This window comes from Phyllostomus hastatus, unplaced genomic scaffold (assembly GCF_019186645.2).
Source record: "Phyllostomus hastatus isolate PE091 unplaced genomic scaffold, TTU_PhHast_1.1 phas_scaffold_501, whole genome shotgun sequence".
Taxonomy (NCBI): domain Eukaryota; kingdom Metazoa; phylum Chordata; class Mammalia; order Chiroptera; family Phyllostomidae; genus Phyllostomus; species Phyllostomus hastatus.
This window is the reverse complement of record NW_025334033.1, coordinates 48,703,168-48,722,179: the sequence shown is the minus strand read 5'-3', so window position 1 is coordinate 48,722,179 and position 19,012 is coordinate 48,703,168.

Here is a 19,012-nt window from a genome sequence, read left to right as displayed (position 1 = left end):
AAACAACTAGAACAGGAACAGAATCACGGAAATGGAGATCACATGGAGGGTTATCAGTGGGGAGGGGGGAGGAATGGGGGAAAAGGTACAGAGAATGAGTAGCATAAATGGCAGGTAGAAAATAGGGGGAGGTTAAGAATAGTATAGGAAATGGAGAAGCCAAAGAACTTATATGTATGACCCATGCACATGAACTAAGGTGGGGGGGAATGCAGGTGGGAAGAGGTGTGCAGGGTGGAGGGGAATAAAGGAGAGAAAATGGGACAACTGTAATAGCATAATCAATAACATGTTATTTAAAAAATGATAATTATGTAACCAAATGTCCAACTCCATACTCTCAAAACATCACATAATATTACTTGTAATGAAAGCTATTATTTTCAGTGTCAAATAACTATGTGAGTGAAAGGAACCATGTTGTAATTAATTTATCATTGATAATATGACATTTTTTTTCACCCACATGAAATTTCAAGGATGTTGGCCTATTCAGACAAAAACTTTCCTACTCTGGAGGACATGCTACACAGGGGCTACTTAGCAACATAATCACTGCCTCTCAAAATTCTCTTCCAGGTCGTTTCAGAGTTCTCCAGTGCCTCAGGTTATGGGTTGGTTTGGTTCAGTTCTTGCATCTAATGATTGGTATCAGCTCTCTCCTGTCACCCAGGAGAACTGTCCAAAGAGGCAAGAGTGAATTCAGCTCCCAGGGCAGATTTGGGTTTCCTGTTTACTGCGATGAATAATCTTCTAGTTCTGGGAATGTAATAAATGTGTTTGTCTGTCTTCAGTTTTGGGTAAGAGCAAACCTATATAAACAATCAGGGGGTTGCATGTCCATACGATGTATGTGTGTGTTCTGCAAATCAGCAACAGGGAAGTTTACTGGTAGGAGACTAAACAGTGCAGGAAAGTACACGTGTGATCCCTGTGGGCTGGAGAAGCTGTGGCCAATGGCAGACTCCTGCACAGAGCTGGACCAATGCCAGATTTGTCCTCATGACTGCCAGGGATCTCAAGAGTTAATTAGGAGGCAGGAGGTATCTGAAAGGTTTTGAAATCAGGAACTATAAAGCTTTGTTCTTCTTTTTCAATATTGTTTGGCTATTACGGATCTCTCGAATTTCTGTGCAAATTTTAGCATTCGGTTTTCAATTTCTGCCAAGAAGCCAGCTGCAATTTTGATAAGAATGTGTAGGTCAGTTCGGGGGGTGTTGCTAGTGAAACAATATTAAATCTCCACAAGATAAAGTAGCTTGTGCTAGGACCCTCGAAAAACTCTAGAATCTTGTTACTCCTAAATCCGGACTAATGAGGCCAACCGTCTTTATATTTATGGAACGAAGAGGGGCTCACAAGAGACCCTTCGAGAACACAGAGAACGGTTCCTGTCACCTAAATAAAAACACACCAAGTTACACCTGTCAATACATTGAGAAAAAATCCAAAGGAAACTATAATAACAGTTTTATAGGACACAAAGAGCCTTTTAAATATCGATCTAAGCAGGGAATAAAGTCTTACACATTATGGTCGTACTTCCAGCTTCAGGCATCACACCGTTGACGGGAACTGCCTGCAGATCTTTCCCAAAATACACATAATCCAGTTTGGGACTAAAGTCAACATTAGCATATAGTTGACGTGGGTCAAAGACTGCCTGATTCCAAAGCTTGTGCTTCATTTGCCTAGTAATTAGGAAGAAGTACCATTAAAAATTGTGCTGCTTTACAAACTAAAGCAGATTCCTTCAGTGTTAAATTCCCTAGAAGACTCCATTGGAACGCCTCCACCAGCTCAGGCTGGGAAGGCTGGTTGGTCGGTGCACAGCGCTAAACTATGTATATATCATTGTGCCGTGGTTACGATGTCTGGGGTCAGTTCACTCAGAGTCACCGCTAAGTGCGAGCTCATCGATAAATGAGGCACAACAAATCCGATTTTTCTCCCATAAGTGGTTTCACAGCTGTCGTCGCTTCCTTCTTTTCCTCCCCTATGCTTGTTATCTCCAAGAAATCCAACCTACTTCCAGAGTGAGGATTTTCACTCTCTCTCACTCCTTGCTGTGTCTCTCCCCTCGCTGCACCGCCAGCACCTGCTCCAAGCATGGGGGTGACAGACACAGAAATCGCTCAGCGGAGCAGCTGATACTGCGGCTGTCATGACACATCTGCGCTCAGCCAGGCTCTTGAGTCTGTCGGAGAGCCTCTCTCTTAGAAACTTTCTACTCATCTCACACATAGTGACGACACCCCTAGTGAACTGGACTCCTGGCCACCAGCCCATCCCCTCTCTCCGCCCCTCCCGGGCCTCCAGTCACCTGCCCCCCACCCCCATGTCTCACTGTCAAGGTTTATTTTTTCATATTTTTCTTCTGTATAATTTGTTTTCAATATTTTAATGAACTAACTTCCCAGTAGTTAGTATACTGTGTTCACTATCTACCATGAATTGAGTTCATTGAGTTCTCATTTTTATTTTTTCCACATTTCCATAAGAAACACAAAGCAAATGAGCATATTTCCCATCAGCAGCAGGCCTGGGGGGCAACAAGCCTGAATTCCTAAGCTCTAGACGCTTCCAAAATGAATGAGTGACCCATGTAAACGGGGCCTGTGGGTTTTCGGCGAGAGTGCACCACTCATAGAGGTGTCCAACTTTTTGGCGTCTCTGGGCCACGTTGGAAGAAGAGTTGTCCTGGGTCACACATTAAATACATTGCGACGCGTAATCACAAAAAATATATAATAATGTTTTAAGTAAATTTACAATTTTGTACTGGGCCACATTCCTAGCCATCCTGAGCTGCATGCGGCCCAGGCTGAGCACCCTTGAGTCTTCAGTTGCCTTTTGCTTTCGGAGCACCTACACCTGACCATTTTAGTCTTCTCAGCACCGCAGACCACAGGATATTTCACTCTGCCTTTTCTTTTTTATTTTTCTAAAGATTTTATTTATTTACTTTTAGAGAGAGGGAGGAAGGAAGGAGAGAGGGAGAAACATCAATGTGTGCCTCTTGTGAGGCCCCCCACTGGGGACCTGGCCCACAATCCAGGCATGTGCTCTGACTGGGAATCGAACTGGCAACCCTTTGGTTCGCAGGTTGGTACTCAATCCACTGAGCCACACCAGCCAGGGCTCACTCTGCCATATCAAACCTGTCACCTAACTCTTTAGTCCCCCACACAGCCGCAGATTCAGAAACTGTTTTGTGGAGGAGGTAGCTGTGAGTGTGAGACCCCTAGCATCCCTGCTGTGAGCAGTGCGGCCCCACAGGACCACTGAGAGTTTTCCAGTTTCTCTGCACCCTGACCCACCCTGGCCGGTGGCCTCTGCCGGAGCCCATCTCTGGTTCTCAGCTCAGCCCAAACCAGAAAGGGACCCCAGGGAATGAAGAACAGCCACTCGTCCGGTCTACTCCCCTCTGGGCAGTTGTCCCCTTCCTGAAACTGGACTCCATTTATCCTTGCAGCTCCCGCAACACTTTGATGCCATTACAAACATGACTTTGGTGATTTATCCAGTTTCTACTGTTTTTTGTCACTACGTGAGTTTGCCTGCATAACCTGTGTACCCCAAAGCAGAGCTCAGCCTCCCAAGCTGGCCCGTGCCTCCCCTGCCCCGTGACCAAACACGCACACAGGCCCTAGTCTCTTACTGTGCTGCGGTTTTCCTCACTGCACGCGTCACCGCTGTAAACTCTGATGGCAAGCCCTCAGCAAATCTCCGCCTCCCTCCCGGCCCCGCACACACCCCCGCGGCTCGCCTCTCTTCGCAGCCTCCCACGAAGGACCTGAGCCCCAGTGGGGACAGGCGTTAGAGTGCGGTGGGACGGGACTCCCAGGCGGACGCCTTCCGCACTCCGGTTCTCACCCTGCAGGAAGGGGAAGTGCATGGCTTTAGAAACGGGAAAACAAAAGATTTTTTTAAAAAGCAAAGATTGCTTAGAAAAGATGTAAGCCAAGGGTCGTGGTTCAGATTTTGGCCCTCGGGGGTCTCCAGTAAGTGAAAATGTTTGATTGAAATTTAAAAACATTTCCCCCAGTTCATGCCAATGGGTCGTGAATATAAGTTCTTTGGCTTCCCCATTTCCTACAGTATTCTTAACCTCCCCCTGTCTCCTTTGTATCTATCACTTATGCTTCTTATTCCCTGTACCTTTTCCCCCATTCTCCCTCCCAGCTGATAACTCGCCATGAAATGTTAAAAGGACTTATTTAAGAAAAAGAAGAAGACCAAAACTATAGACATTAAAAGGACAACACATTCACAACTATCTACAACTGAATCTAAAAAAAAAAAGAAAAAGAAAAAACTGAGCAAACAGGGAGAACAGGAACAGGATCGTAGCTGTGGAGATCACACCTTCTTCTCCTGCCATAACGTTAACGGCAGACATGGCCACTCAAAAAAGCTCTTCACAAAACTCCTCCCCTTTCCTTCACTGTCGCTTACATGGAGTGTTTGTATTAATTACAAATAATGTCATTATCTGGTAGGAAAGCGAACTTGTGCCTCTTCATGCTCCCCAGACAGCTCAACTGGGCCTCAAGCAAGAAGCCAGTTGCTAGGAGACCAGCAGGCAAACTTCAAGAGACAAGTGATTTCTACTTTTTCCTCTCTGAAGTTCTGTATCCAATCCCAGCCCTAGCCAGCCTATCAGTACATTAAAAAATAAAAATAAAAACAAAAAAGGGAAAACATGCACAGCATCCATTCCATAACTTCAAGGTAGCTTTGCATGTGTTATTATAGAAATAACAAAACTTTACTGACATACAGTGAAATATAGTCTCACCTTTTTAAGTTTTACTTGTGACTCTGCTATCTGCTTCCTTTAGGGTGTAGGTGTGATGGGCTGGAATAAAAACCCCTATGCCGTTATAAAGGCTTTTTTCTTTTTCTTTTCATGTTCCCTTTTCTGGAAACATGAAAGTGATGGGATGGGCTGCAGAAAGAACCTTTTTTAAAAAAAAAGAAATGAAAGAACTAGGAAATTCTTCTACATTGAATTTGCAATGTGAAGACTGAACTTGGTGGGTCAAACGGCTTGGATCCCTCAGAAGACAGGGGGATCCAGTGAAATGGTCCAAATCCTAAAATATTCACAAAGAAAACATGCAGCATCCATAAGAGATGATTAAATAAAATGGGCCCCAGGCACAGCTAAATCTGTTCTTCCCGTGGCAGGTGGTGAACAGGATGTTGACAAATCCGGACTGGGGTCTCTAAGTCTCCCTCAGTCCTCTTCCTTAGCCGGGCGCATTTGTAAACAGGAACCCTGCCGGGCAGGCCTCCCGGGCTGGGGATCCTGTGAGCTCTGCCAGCACTTCCTAGAGATGTGCGTCTGGGGCGGGCTCACTCTGGGATTGGCACGGGACCTCTCTGTTCCCGAACAGAGCCGGAATGACCAGAGGCACAGTGCAGCTAACTGCAAAGACTAAAATATTTACTATCCAGTCCTTTCCGTAAAAAGTTTGCAGACCTCTGCTTCAAATCAATGCCTAAAATTGGAAACATTGTTTAGTTCTTAGAACAAAGTATTTTTTACAATATTTGCAAAGCCAACGAAAAAACAGTAAATTCAACTCTTTTCTTCTTATAGGTCAACGATACGTATAATAAATGTTAGTTATCAACCTGACTTTTGTTTCTAGTACATTTGCTAAATTGAACATAGGTATGATTTCTCACTTCATTGCTCATAAATTAGTAATCTCATTTTTGAGTTCTTCACTGGAGAGTTAATTTCTTCGATTTTTATCCAAATTACATGTTTTGTCCACTCTAGCATCAAATTTCAAAATCATTTCTGTTGAACTTAAAATATGTCCATTGTCTTCAGTAAACATTGCACTGTCAGCACCATCAGAAGCATCATTATACGAGTATGTGTCTGAACAGTGGACACACGATACCACTTCAGGCCTTTGCGTCTGTTTCCTTGTCTTTGTTGAACACCTTGACCATCTGCTCATCCAGTTTTCTTTTGTCAGCTTTAGTAATGGCATGAGTGCACTGTTTAAAATTTAATCTTTATTGTATTTTTTGTATTACCTGTTAATCATCTGACACCCCTCTTCCCCCAGCGATCACCACACAGTTGTCCGTGTCCATGAGTCCTTTTCCTTTTTGCTCCATCCCTCCACCACTTAACTCCCCCCACAAAGTGGCTGTCATTCTGCTCTGATTTTGTCGTCGTTTTCCTTGTCAGTTCACTTTGTTCATTAGATTCCCCTATGCGTGAATCATACGGTGTTTATCTTTCTCTGACTGGCTTATTTCACTTAGCATCATGCTTTCCAGGTCCACCCATACTGTTGCAAAGGGTAAAATTTTCTTCCTTTTTACGGCCAAGTAGTATTCAATTGTGTAAATGTCCCATAGTTGTTTTATCCATTCATCTACTGATGGACACTTGGGCTGTTTCCATATCTTGGTGATTGTAAATAATGCTGCAATGAACATAGGGGTGCTTATGTTCTTTCAAATTAGTGTTTTGGGTTCCTTTGGCTATATTCCCAGCAATGGGATTGCTGGGTCAAAAGGCAAAATCATTTTTAAAATTTTTGAGGTACCTGCAAACTGCTTTCCACAGTGGCTGCACCAGTCTGCCATCCCACCAACAGTGCAAAAGGAGTCCCCTTTCTCCACATCTTCACTTGTTGTTTATTGATTTATTGATAACAGCCATTCTGACAGGTGTCAGATGATATCTCATTGTGGTTTTAATTTGCATTTCTCTGATGATTAGTGATATTGAGCATCTTTTCATATGTCTATTGGCCATCTGTATGTCCTCTCGGGTGAAATGTTTATTCAGGTCCTTTGCTCATTTTTTAATTGGGTTGTTTGGTTTTTTGGTGTTGAGTTTGTTTTCTTTTAATCTTTTTTTTTAAGATTTATTTATTTACTTTTAGAGAGAGGAGAAGGAAGGGAGAAAGAGAGGGAGAGAAACATCAATGTGTGAGAGATACATTGATTGATTGATTGCCTCTCACATGCCCCCAACTGGGGACCTGGCCTGCAACCCAGGCATGTGCTCTGACTTGGAATCCAACTGGCAACCTTTTGGTTTGCAGGTTGGTACTCAATCCACTGAGCCACACCAGCCAGGGCTAGGTGTTGAGTTTTGTAAGTACTTTGTAAATTTTGGATACTAGCCCCTTATCAGATGTATTGGCAAATATGTTCTCCCATTCTGTGTGTTGTCTTTTTATTTTTATTTTTATTTTTGAGGATGTCCTTTGCTGTGCAAAAACTTATTAGTTTGATGTAGTCCCATTTGTTTATTTTTTCTTTTGTTTCCCTTGCCTGGGGAGATATATCCAATAAAAAAGTGCTATGAGCAATGTCTGAGATTTGGCTGCTTATGTTTTCTTCTACAGTTTTTATGATTTCAAGTCTAACATTTACAACTTTGATCCATTTTGAATTTGTTCTTGTGTGTGGTGTAAAAAGCTGGTCTAGTTTCATTTTTCTGCATGTATCTGTCCAATTTCCCCAACACCACGTACTGAATAAACTATCTGTAGCCCATTGTATGTGCTATGAGTGCATTCTGATGTGCAAACTGCTTACTCCTGTGTTTCCAGGTGGCAGAAGTTCTCAAAGTCCCTTTCCCTGAGGAATTTTTTTCTCTTTTCAGCCTGTTTTCTTTTCTCAGAGCTGCTCTCATATTTTCTATTCTTCTTATCATCTTGGCTTGTTCTCACAGTTTTGAGGATCTAAAAAATTTAAAGGGGGTTGTAAATCAAGTACACACAATTTTCATAAGTATTTCTCAAAAATGTCAATTACCATAAAATGTAAAATTACCAAATGTAAATTTTACATAAATGTAAAAATAAAAAGGAATCGGTATCTCCCTTCAAACCTGCGACCTCTAGACCTTTACACACACACCTTTAAGAGCACTCTGCATTAACATTACAAAACGTTTCTGCCGAGTCCGTCTGCTGGGACTGTCCCAGAACTGGAACCCTGAACTGAAACCAAAAGAAGCCAGAAAACGGACCCAGAGCTGCTGAGAAGTGACACTTTGTTGTGCACAAAATGACTCCTCTGACGCTGTCTCGGTGGAAGTGTCTGACAAGTTCGTTCGTTTGTCCGTCTTCACCCAAGGCGCTCCTGATGCTGAAACTCGCCCCCTCTGCATTCAGAGGGGCCTCCAGCGCCAGTGCCCCGCCCCCACACGGGCCGCTGCGCCAGCCGTGAACCCTCAGGCCTGCGTGCAGCAGCCACCTTGGGTTTTGAAGACCTGGAGCAAACGATGAGGAGAGGCGTTGCTGTGAGCCTGATGGTGTTAGTGAGGAGAGTGTTTAGGGTTACAGGCGACACTGTGACGGCACGGGGGTCACATCCTGAGTGACCCAGGGGCTCTCTCTCACACTGTGTGTGTGGTGTGTGCGATGCGTGATAGGAGGGCCCTGCTCAGGATGGCGCCCCTCTTGCCCAGGTTGAAGGGTGGCATTGTGAATGAGGGGCCCATTCTCTTTGGGGTACCCGGCCATGGGCTGTGCTGGGCATGGAGAAGCGGGGAGACTAGAATGAGATTTTGAGAGCTTTCCTCAAGTCCAGAAAGCCTGAGACAAGTGTTCCCAGGTTCTGGGCACAGTGTCCCAGGGATGTGACAGGACCTCAGAGAGTCTGCCTGACCACCGTTGGGGAGGCAGTGACCCCCCGCCCCCAGGACAGTGACCCTCAAGCCCTGCCTCAGCAGGAGAAATGAAAGAGGGCTTCAGTGAGCAGATCTGGAATCTCCCCCTAGACTGGCTCCCTGCCAGCCTAGCTAGATTTGGTATGATTTGGAACAGTAAGAAATGTGACATTTCTTCCATACTATTTTGTTCAATAAAATCATAATCCACTGCCTCGATTAGTTCAGTAGACCCTGACTCTCTTCTCCTTTTCTCTCTCCCACAATCTTAAAGTGAAGGGAGCTCGTGGTCTGGGGAAGGGTGGACATCAGGGCCTTCCATCCTGGACCACCCCGATGCTTCTAGAACTTCCTTCGTGGAGAATCGACTCGTGTTTCTGCGTGCGCGGATCTCCCCCGCCCCCACCCCCCACCCCTTGCAGATCACTTTGTGGGAGAATTCCTGGTCGGAGGAGCCAGTGCCCCTGCAGCGCCCCTTGAGCTCAAGGCCTCATCTCCAGCCCTGCTCCCTGGATCTTTCCCGCAAGGCCCGGGCTCCCTGGGGTCTTTCAGTTTGGAGAGAGAGGTTCTCAGGGGCGCGACATTTCGCCATCAGTCAGAGGAGAGGAAAAGGGAGATTTGGGCAGAAAGCGATGGGGAACAATGAACAGAAGTTCTCTGTTTCCTCTGAATGCCTTCCGGGTTGAGGCAAAGTCTTCATCGCTTGCTCGGCACTCTGAGGACCCCTTTGGTTCCTGAGGCTCCCTGTACACCCCCACCTCAGGTACCTGAAGTCTTGGAAGGAAATAGTGGTCTGGAGGTCACCTGGTCAATGAATGGGCTGCTCCCAGCCCCAAATATCAGCTCGGATGTTGACAGGGCTTCGGGTCTTGCTCAAGTTCAAAACGTGTGGTGGTGGTGCGGGTGGGGGTGAGGCGGGAGAGGCTCGTGTTTCTGGAATCTTTTGCCTTCAGATTTTCCCCGGGCCCAGCGCTCCTCCTTCCCGTGCAGGCAAAACCCAGAAGTGGACAGCAGGGGGCGCGCGCAGCCCGCCGTTCGCGCTCAGCCTGGGAGTCCCAGGCGAATCTACTCCGGGAGCTGGCTGGCTCTTCCCCAGTGAAGCTGGGCCACACAGAAAATACGAAACCACTTAAGTGAATGCCTCCCAAGGGCCCACTATGGTTTCCTTCCAAATCCATCACCTATGTCGCTCTCACATGTCCACCCAGGTGGAAACACAGCTTTTGCCTAGTCAGGCTTGGGTTTCTCGGAGACTTACAGAGGGAATTTACCTTCATTTCTGATTTTTCTTTTTTGCAGCATGCAAGCCCTTGCCTGCCTGGGAACTTAAATGTTCACCTCCTCCCGCTGTGCCACGTTGAATGGTTGAATCTGTGGACACCTGGGGACGCAGGAGAGGGACACTCTGGTTCTGGGGGCCCCCGATCCTCTGTCAGAAGTTGGTTATGAGCTAACGAAGCAAGGTCCCCCTGCACTTTGCGCTATACTCCTATCATTGCCAAAGAGGGGTGAGCCCTGTCCCAGCAGAGCCCGCGGAGACATGTTTCTTGAGCAAAATGTAAAGAAGAAAGAGCAGGCGCAGCCTCCCTCACTCCCAGCGCCGCCCGAAGCCGAAGGGCCCCGCCAGGCCACGAGTTCCTGCTGCTCTTTGCGGAGGAGCCTGCGCTCCACGCGACTGCGGCGCGGCGTCCACGGTCTCCCCGCGCGGCACCCGTGCGTCTGCTCGGACGTTCGCTCGGAGCGTTCCCACTCCAGTCCCGCCCTGCGGGTGCCTGGTTGTTTGTCAAGGTCCTCTCTCGGTGGCATCACGGAGGTCTCAGAGTCATAACCTCAGCCCTTGTCGCGAGACACCACCGAGAAGCACTGAGCTTCGAGATGAGGGGCGAACGTTGCCGCAGTTTATCGAAGGAACCGAGGTCTGTGGTTATCTGGCTCAGACGCCCCAGGGAGCCTGGACTGAAGCACCCGAAGGTGGTGGGGGCCAGGAAGGACCCAGGAGGGGGAAAGGCGACTATGAAGGGGGGATTCCTAGCTGGCTGAAGGAGGCTCCTCAAGGAGCCCCTTTTAAAATGATGGAGCCTGGCCTGGAAGGTGGCGGTGGTGGCCGCCCGCCCTCCCTCAGCCTCCGGACGGTGTCAGCGGCCTCCGTGAGGCACGGGGGTCACATCTGCATGTGGCACCCTTCGAGGGATAGCTCGTGCTAAGCGACAGATTCAACAGACCCGAACAATCAGTGACGTCTCATAAGATGAAATGTCATGGAGGTGAACGTCAGGTTTTGAGCGCGGAGGGAACACCCTCCGATGCTGCATGGGAACAAGTCGCAGGTTTTGGGGTTGCCTGTGAACTCCTGGGGACGGGGGTGGGGCACGAACAGGCGTCTTCGGCTGCACCGCAGGCACCCGGGCCCCAGAATGGGTTCCAGGCATTTGTGCTTCCCAGTCCTGTGGTTTCCAGGGCTGGAATGTTGTGTCTGCGTCTGCCTGCCGCCCCTTTGAAGGGCACCAGGCAAACAAGTCACCCCACGGTGAGGGGGCTGACGTGGCAATGAGAAGCCCAAGGGTGCCTGGGCCAGAAGAAAAGACTGGGGTGCAAAGGGGCCCCAGGAAAGAGAGGTGACACTTTCCTCTGGGTCTGGGAGGATGGAACCAGGCCCAGGGGGCCTGGGAGGCACAGCGGTCCTGGGCACTGGGACCCCGCAGGCCTGTGCTCAGATGGAGCTTAGTGCCTCAGTGATCTCCACAGCCCCCCTGGCCCCCTCTGCCTTAAAGCTGGGGTACTGGGAGCAGGGCCCCCAGGGGGCCTCCAGGATAGGACTACAGCAAATATGTGTGAGATGCTTGTTAGCCGAGGGCCAGAAATGCTGCTGGAAAACATGCTCCTCTTGTTCCTCCTTGGTAACAGTTCGAGGGGGGCGCTTGGGGGCTGGAGTGCAAAAGAGTCTCTAGCACTTGGGACTCCCCCTCCGCAGAGTGCCGGCCAGGCGGGCTGCGAACGAACATTCGGGTGGTGATACACTGAAGACAGAGCACTTTGTGTACTTTGCCGCCCTGGCTGGATTGGTGGCAAGAGTATTTCCCTTTTGCCAGAAGACAACCCCTTTACCAGGGAGCTCTGCTTGGAGAACAGTATACTGTGCTGGGCCCCTATCTCACTACCCCCGCAGGCCCCCTCCGGCCTCTGCACTGCAGAGCAGCCAGTCCAGGGGGAGGGGTGAGTCCCCGCAGGTGGACTGGGGGGAAGCAGTGCCTAACCTGGGGCAGCGGTTCCATCACCCCCCAGGAAGTGAGACTTAGAAGGGTGAAGTCAGAGAGAGGCTGGCCTTGAAGTGAGAGGCAGTTGGCTCTCAGGGGGAGGTGGGTGTCTCCTTCAATAGCTTCTTTCTTAAAGTCACAGTAATGCCAGGAGCTACTCACTGCGCCCCAGCTGAGGGCTTTCCTTGATCCCACTTCCTGCTGCTCCTGTGGCCAGTTCTCTGCAGGTTCAGGGTTTGGACCCAGCTGGCAGGGCTTATGGCTGAGCAAGGGCTCGAAGAAGGGAGGTGTTCAGGGGATCAAGTGCACAGATCTCCCACGCTGAGCTCACCCCGGCCCGAGGCACCGAAGGCAGGGCAGCCAGGCTGCCTCCCATCCCTCTGACAAGCAGAGGGTGCCTCGGCCCCACAGACTGAGATTCTGGTGTGTCACTTCCCTGTCATTGTGCTGCAGAGGCAGCTGGAGGACTTCCCCAGACCCTTGGCCGCTGGCTCTGCCTGGGACCTGAAACGCTGCCTGCCTGGCTGGGGCTTCTGGGCCCCCTCCCGCCAGCCGCCTCCCGACTGCCCTGCTTGCTCTTCTCGGGCAGTCCTCAGCTGGTCTGTTGGAGGTTGTAAGGGCCGCCCAATCCCTGCATTCTCAGGAACGAGTTGAGAACCTAGGGAGCCAGCTCTTTCTTGGTCCTTCAGGGTTGTAGGCCCTCTCGGGACCCAAAACAGTTGTCAACATTTGTCAGGGTTTGGGGGTGGGAGTCTTGGTCTTAGTAGGAAGAGGGGCTTGGGGGAAGATTGAAGTCCTCTCCCCCTGCCAGCCCCTTCCGATGGCTGACCGTGGCACTCAGACCAGCTGGTGACAAACATGGAAGGTCATGTTTATCATCTGGTGACCCCCAGGCATGCCGTGGTTGGAGGAGAGGGGCATGATGGGAATGAGCAACCCAGGGCTGCAAGAGGAAGGGGGCAGTCGTCCTCAGGTGCCGTTAGTATTCCTGTCTTTGACGGCTCCTGATGAAACTTCTGGTATTCTGGTCTTTTATTTTTATTGAGACTATAGACTCATCAACACATAGACTATATTAACTTCAGGTGAACAACATTATGATTCAATATTTGTATACATTTTTAAATGATCCCTGCAATAAGTTAGTTAACACTCATTATCACACTTACTTGCCATTTTTCTCATGGGATAAGAACTTTTAAGATCTAGTCTCTTAGCAACTTTCAAAATACAATACAGTATAATTACTGTGTTTTGCCATGTTTTTGACCCCCAACTTTCAGGAAAATCTTTTAATTTTTTAATTCAATTTTTAATTTACATTTAGATACTTGTTTTTTGTATTATAAAGAAATTTGAGCATTTATTCTTGCACATATTATGGTGCAAGAAATTTTATGAAACAAATAATTACAAAACACAGGAACAGACACAAGGTATTTCAGGTACTACCCATGCACAATGCACATCCTTATTTTTCCCTCAAAAATGTGGGCAAAAATGTGTGCATCATACACAGCAAAATACGGCATTGTAGTCACTGTGCTGTGCATTACATCTCCGTGACTTGTTTTGTAGCCGCGAGTTTGGACCTTCTGACCCCCTCGCATCAGCAGCGGCCCACACAGTAGGTGGAGCTCATTGTTCGAGCCCTCCCTAGCTCTTGGCTGTTCTCCAGTCTCCGTGATGTCCAAGCAGCCTCCTTTATTTTTAGTGGCTCCCAGTAGGTGAGGACGGTGTGCCAAAACCCCTCGGTGTCCCAAAGGGGTGGAGCTCCGTCAGCACCTCGATTCGGGATGATTGTAAGCCGGACCTTGTGGAAGAAGCTTTTTAAAATATGCAACTACCCCTCTCCCACGGGAGGTCTGGGAGATGAGCCTTTCCCTCAACGCTCTGTTGTGCACTGAACCCTGGGGTGAGAGCCGGGTGAGTTGTTTCTCTCTTTGTTACCAACCCACTGGACTCAGGAACACCAGCCCTGATGGCCGTCAGAGCCAGGCAGTCCAGGGGCATCCCCTGGGTGGCAGCCCCCCCAAAATCAGGGCACCCAGGCTTTCCAGGGAGACCAGCCCTGTGAAGTGTGGCAGAGGGACGGTGCAGAGATTGCTCCCGCCTCCCAAAGCCTTTGGAGAGGACTTACAGTGGGCCCTGAGATGTGTGTTTAATTGGAAGCCTGCCCCTCAGGCATCAGCTATGAAAATAAGCTAACAGGCCTTCTTCTCAGAGAGACTGGGTGCGTGGCTGCCTCTCTGCCATGCACTGGCAGTGGCTGCAGGCTAAGCACTAGCTCCTCCTCCATTTGTTACACTCCTGTGTGGCCCATGGGCATAATCGCCACTGGCCACCAGAGCCAAGCAACCTAGAGGTGTCCCTTGGGCAGAGACTGCAAAAATTAGGGTGCCAGATGAGGGTACAAGTGCCTTTCTGGAAACTACTGAGGAGCTGGAGCGAGGTGGAGGGAGAGGGCAGGCAGGGCGCCTGCTGGCCTCCGTCGTTGGAAAGACACAGTGGACCCCTAGATGTGTTCAATTAGATGCCTGTTCCAGGTTGACACAGCCCAGCAAATAAGCTCCTCCCACAGAAGACGGGTGCTTTTCCCTCTGCTGCCTCTGCTCTGGGCCCTGGGGTGGGGCATCTCCATGGGCAAGTCCTTTAATAACTATTTCTTAGTTTGCTGTGGCCTTGTGGGTGTCGTGGACACAAACGCCCTTGGCTTTCAAATCTAGGTGTTTTGGGAGTTTGTCTCTAAGGTGCAAGTCTTAGAACATGGGGTGTCAGATGTAGGGCTCAAAGCCTCCATGCCTCAGGGAGAAGCTCAGGTGAGTGGGTTTCCTGCAGTTGGTGCGTTGCCCCTCCAGGGATGAGATACACGGAGAGAATGTGTCCTAGGCCCCTCCTTGCCACTTTGATGTGCTTTTCCCGTTCGCCCAGCGTGTAGGAGTTGCTCGGCTAGTTTCGTTTTGCTTTTTTTCCCAGAGGCAATTGTTCTGTAGGTAGCTGCACATTTGCTGTGTCCATGGGAGAAAGTGAATTCGTGATCCTCCTATATCACCACCTTGAACTAGAACCTGCTATTCTAGTGTCAATGAAGGGTTTAGGAGTCTGTGAGGGTGGAATGACTCTCACGTGGGAACCAGAGGAGAGGCTGGCTGCGGGACAGTGCAAATGCTTTGACAAGCTTCCGCCGGGGAGGTGGGGTCTGTTTAGGGCCCCTGCCTTTGACCCTGGGCTTGACAACCATGGGGAAGTGACCCTATGCCATTTTGGGACCTATTGGGTTGGCCAAAAAGTCTGTATGTTTTTTTCCATAAAATAAAAGACACATTTTTCATTTTCACCAATAACTCTGTTGATTTGGGTGTTGTGAATATGTCAGTGGTCTCCCACGTGGTAGGACATTGAATATTCTTAATTAATGTCTCAATTTGATTGCGATCAACTTCAGCTGGTCTACCCGACCATGGAGCATTGTCCAGTGAGAAATCTCCAGCACGAAACTTCACAAACCACTTTCGACATGTTCGATCAGTCATAGCACCTTCTCCATACACTCTACAAATCTTTTTTTGTGTTTCAGTTGCATTTTTAACTTTCTTGAAATAATAAGGCACAATAAGCCGAAAATGTTGCATATATTCTTCCATATTCAATATTAAAATGGCTACATAAAAATTGATGTTTTTTAAAAAATGCACAGTCATATAAAAGTTGTCACGATACGATCTAACAAAATTGTTTTGAATGAAATTAAAGACAACTAACGAAGCACTACTAGAGCCATCGCACAGAAAAACCCAAGTGAACGTTTTGGCCAACCCAATAGCTTTTAAGAAAAACAGCAGCTTCCACCTTGCTATCTTCAAGCCCTGGGCACCGTGTCAGCAGCCTAACCACCCTGCTGGCAGGGCACACGGAGAGGTGCTGAGGCTGCAGAGGGAGAGGTAAGGGGCCCTGCCGAACCCTGCCTTCTGCTGTCCCCACTGAACAAGCAGGAATATGAGTGAAGCCATCCTGAACTCTAACCCAGCCCAGCAGGGCACCACTGAGTCATCCCAGCTGCTGCCACATGGAGCAGGAGAGTCACCCAACTGAGCCCTGCCCAGTTCCTGATCTGTGAAACTGTGTAAGTAAGATGGGGTTGTTCAAACCCACGCATGCCTCATTTTATTGCATTTCACTTTGTTGCATTTCACATAGGTTGCATTTTTTTTTACACAAACTGAAGCCAAGACCCTCCACCAGCAAAAAGATTATGACTCATTTTATTTCCATGTGCTGGACCCCAGCCTGCAGCAGCTCTGAGGTAAGTATGTCTGTAGCTTCAGTGGCCATCCGTCACTGGCACACTGGCTGAAGGAAGAGGTCCTGGATGGGAACGCTGACGCCCAGATGCCCTGCCACAGCCTTGACAGTCGGGAAGCATTTGCGTTTTTTTGCCAGGGTTTGCTCTCGGGAGCTGGGCTTGTTTTAGTCCTCTCGGTCTGTCGCGTTAGCAAGCAGACTGCAAAGACCTGGGGCACAGTTTTCTAACAGATGGGCTTAAAAGTATAAACTGGAACTTGCTTCTTTGGGTTTTGGTTGCTGAAAACAGTGACGGACTTTGACATCCATGACCCCTGTCTGATTGCTGATGGGCTACGGCCCTGGTAGCAGGATATTACAGCGACATCAGTAATGAGATCTGATTAGACCGGAGTGTGAAATTAACATCGTTGCAGTTTATCCGAAGGAGGGAAGAGTGTTATATACAATATTTAGAAGTTAGTTTTGAAACAAAGAATTTAACTGGCTTCCACTAAGCAAGTGTTCCTTGCTTTAAGAAAAAAAAAAAAGGAAAACGGTGTAGAGTGGGCTGAGAATTTATCAGCCCTTGAGTGAACGGCTCCTCAAATGGCAGCTGCGCCCTTCTCTACTGGAGATTCCCGCCTGCCAGCTGGGCTCAGCCAGCCCTCCTCCCCCTGCAGAGGGGCAGCCACGTGCCTGGGTACCCCAAGCCAGGCAGCACCTGCCCCGATAGCCCCTCGCCTTAACTCACTGCTCTGGGGTCAGAATAGCTGTCCTGGAGCTTTCTAAAGCTCAGGATGGAGTTTCCCATAGAAACTGGTTCAGGAGCATCCATGTCATAAACACTTGGGGTGCTTATTAAAATAAAGATCCTGGGGTGCACCCAGACCCATAGGTGCCAAACCTCTGAGCTGAGAGCTGAAGAACAGGAGTTTAAACAACCTCTCCAAGTGCTGCTGATGTCTGGGAGCTGCCAAAGGGTGTTCCCATAGTGGCGCGGGCTCTTCAGACCCTTTTGTGCCTCCGGATTTGCCGAGCACGGGACAGAGCAGGTGTTTTCTTGAACTGAAATTCGTCAGGAGAACATTTGTATTGTGTGAGAATGCTGAAGCCCTTCAAAGCTCCCTCTCCGCTAAGGATCCCCCAAAGAGGTGGCTTTTCCTCGTCCTCTGGCCTTCACGTGCGCTGTTAACTGTCTTCCCTGGCCCCAGCCCCACCCCGTTATGACCCAGTGTCCATGAAGATGTTCCCTGTCCAGGTCCCTTCAGCAAGGACCCATGCATTCAGGCCACGCAGGGGACCCATAGGTTGGGACCAGTACCACTGAGAAAGTACAGCTTAAATCCCGGCTCTGGAATGGAAGACCTGGTTTGAATCCCAGCTCTACCAGTCACCAGCTGTTTTACTGCCAACAAATTACTTGACCCCTCTAGGCTTCAGTTTCTTGTTTTGTAAAATGAAGACAATGATAGCATCCACCTACCTCACAGGCCCATTGTGAGGACTCAGTAGGCTAATGATGCACATAGAGCACTCATGTCCTCAATGCATATTATGTATGATGGTATGCTTGTGGGGAAGGCCAGCATCCATGGCACCTAAGGAAAAGGTGAAAGAATGGGGAATTTTTGTCCTGGGGAGGAAACAGCATTAGGAAGATGATATTTTTCAGCTATTTTCCAGTATATGGATGGTTATTACTTGGGAAGAGAAATTTATATTTGTTCCTATAATTTGAAGTGGTAGGACTGGCAGTAGTTGTAAAAACGAAAGGGAAATGGATGTTTCATGAATAAAAGGAAGGCCTTGCAAGAGAAGGTGAAACATAAAACACGCTGCTCTGGGAGGTAGTGAGTGAGCTTCCCATCACTGGATGTGCTCCAATCCAGGTGGCTGAATGCGTAGCGGGACGAGGAAGAAGAGACTGCCTCCTGGGCTGGGAGGGAAACCCGGACAACTTGAAATGTAGGTCCCTTTCCCTGTGGAGTCTGTGACTCGTAGCTGCAAGTTTATTTAAAGAGAACAAGAGTCCACTGGAAAAGGTGAGAGGATGGCATCTTCACAAGGGGCTCCTGGTCTCACTCACTGCTCGGCGTCAAGCGCAGGAGATCACCATTGATCAGCCACCTCAGAGACAATAATCTGTTTGCTGCAACTCACATTCACCGAGCCCAGCTCTGCCCCCGGGACCACAGGGGTCAGGGCTGGACCTCCTTCACACCAGGGCGTGTCAAATCCTTAGAGATGGTGCTCAGTACAATTGCTCGTCCCCAGTGCCTGCGAATGAAGCCCTAGTCCTGTTCCAGCCGGAATCTTTCCAATATAAGCTGGACTGCAGGCACAGGGCACATTTCAGTGGGCGTAGCTTCATTAACGTGAAATGTGCTTACACTGGGCTGAATTTATCTTTGCACCAAGTAAAACAAAAGAGTTTGCTAAGCATTTTCATTGTTTTAGGATTGCAGAGCAATATTTGAACTGCTTCTGAGAAATAACTGTGTTCAAATACCTTAAGCTCTTGAGAAACATTAGTAGGTCAGCTGCAAATCCATCCTAGCTCCTCTGTACGGAAAGCGACTGAAGGAGTCCCTCCAGGCAACTTGATCAGTCACTTCTAGTTGGCTATTTGAATTTGAATAAAACTCCTTTCTTAAATGTGTTTGCTAAAGGCCTTCCCTCCCAGGAACACAGGGTAGGTGAGGATGGGGGTGTGGTGGAAGTGGGTGAATGTGTGTGCATGCTTGCACATGTGTGTGTATGTACTCATGCATGTGTGTATGTATGCACGCCTCCATGCATGATGGAGCCTGGG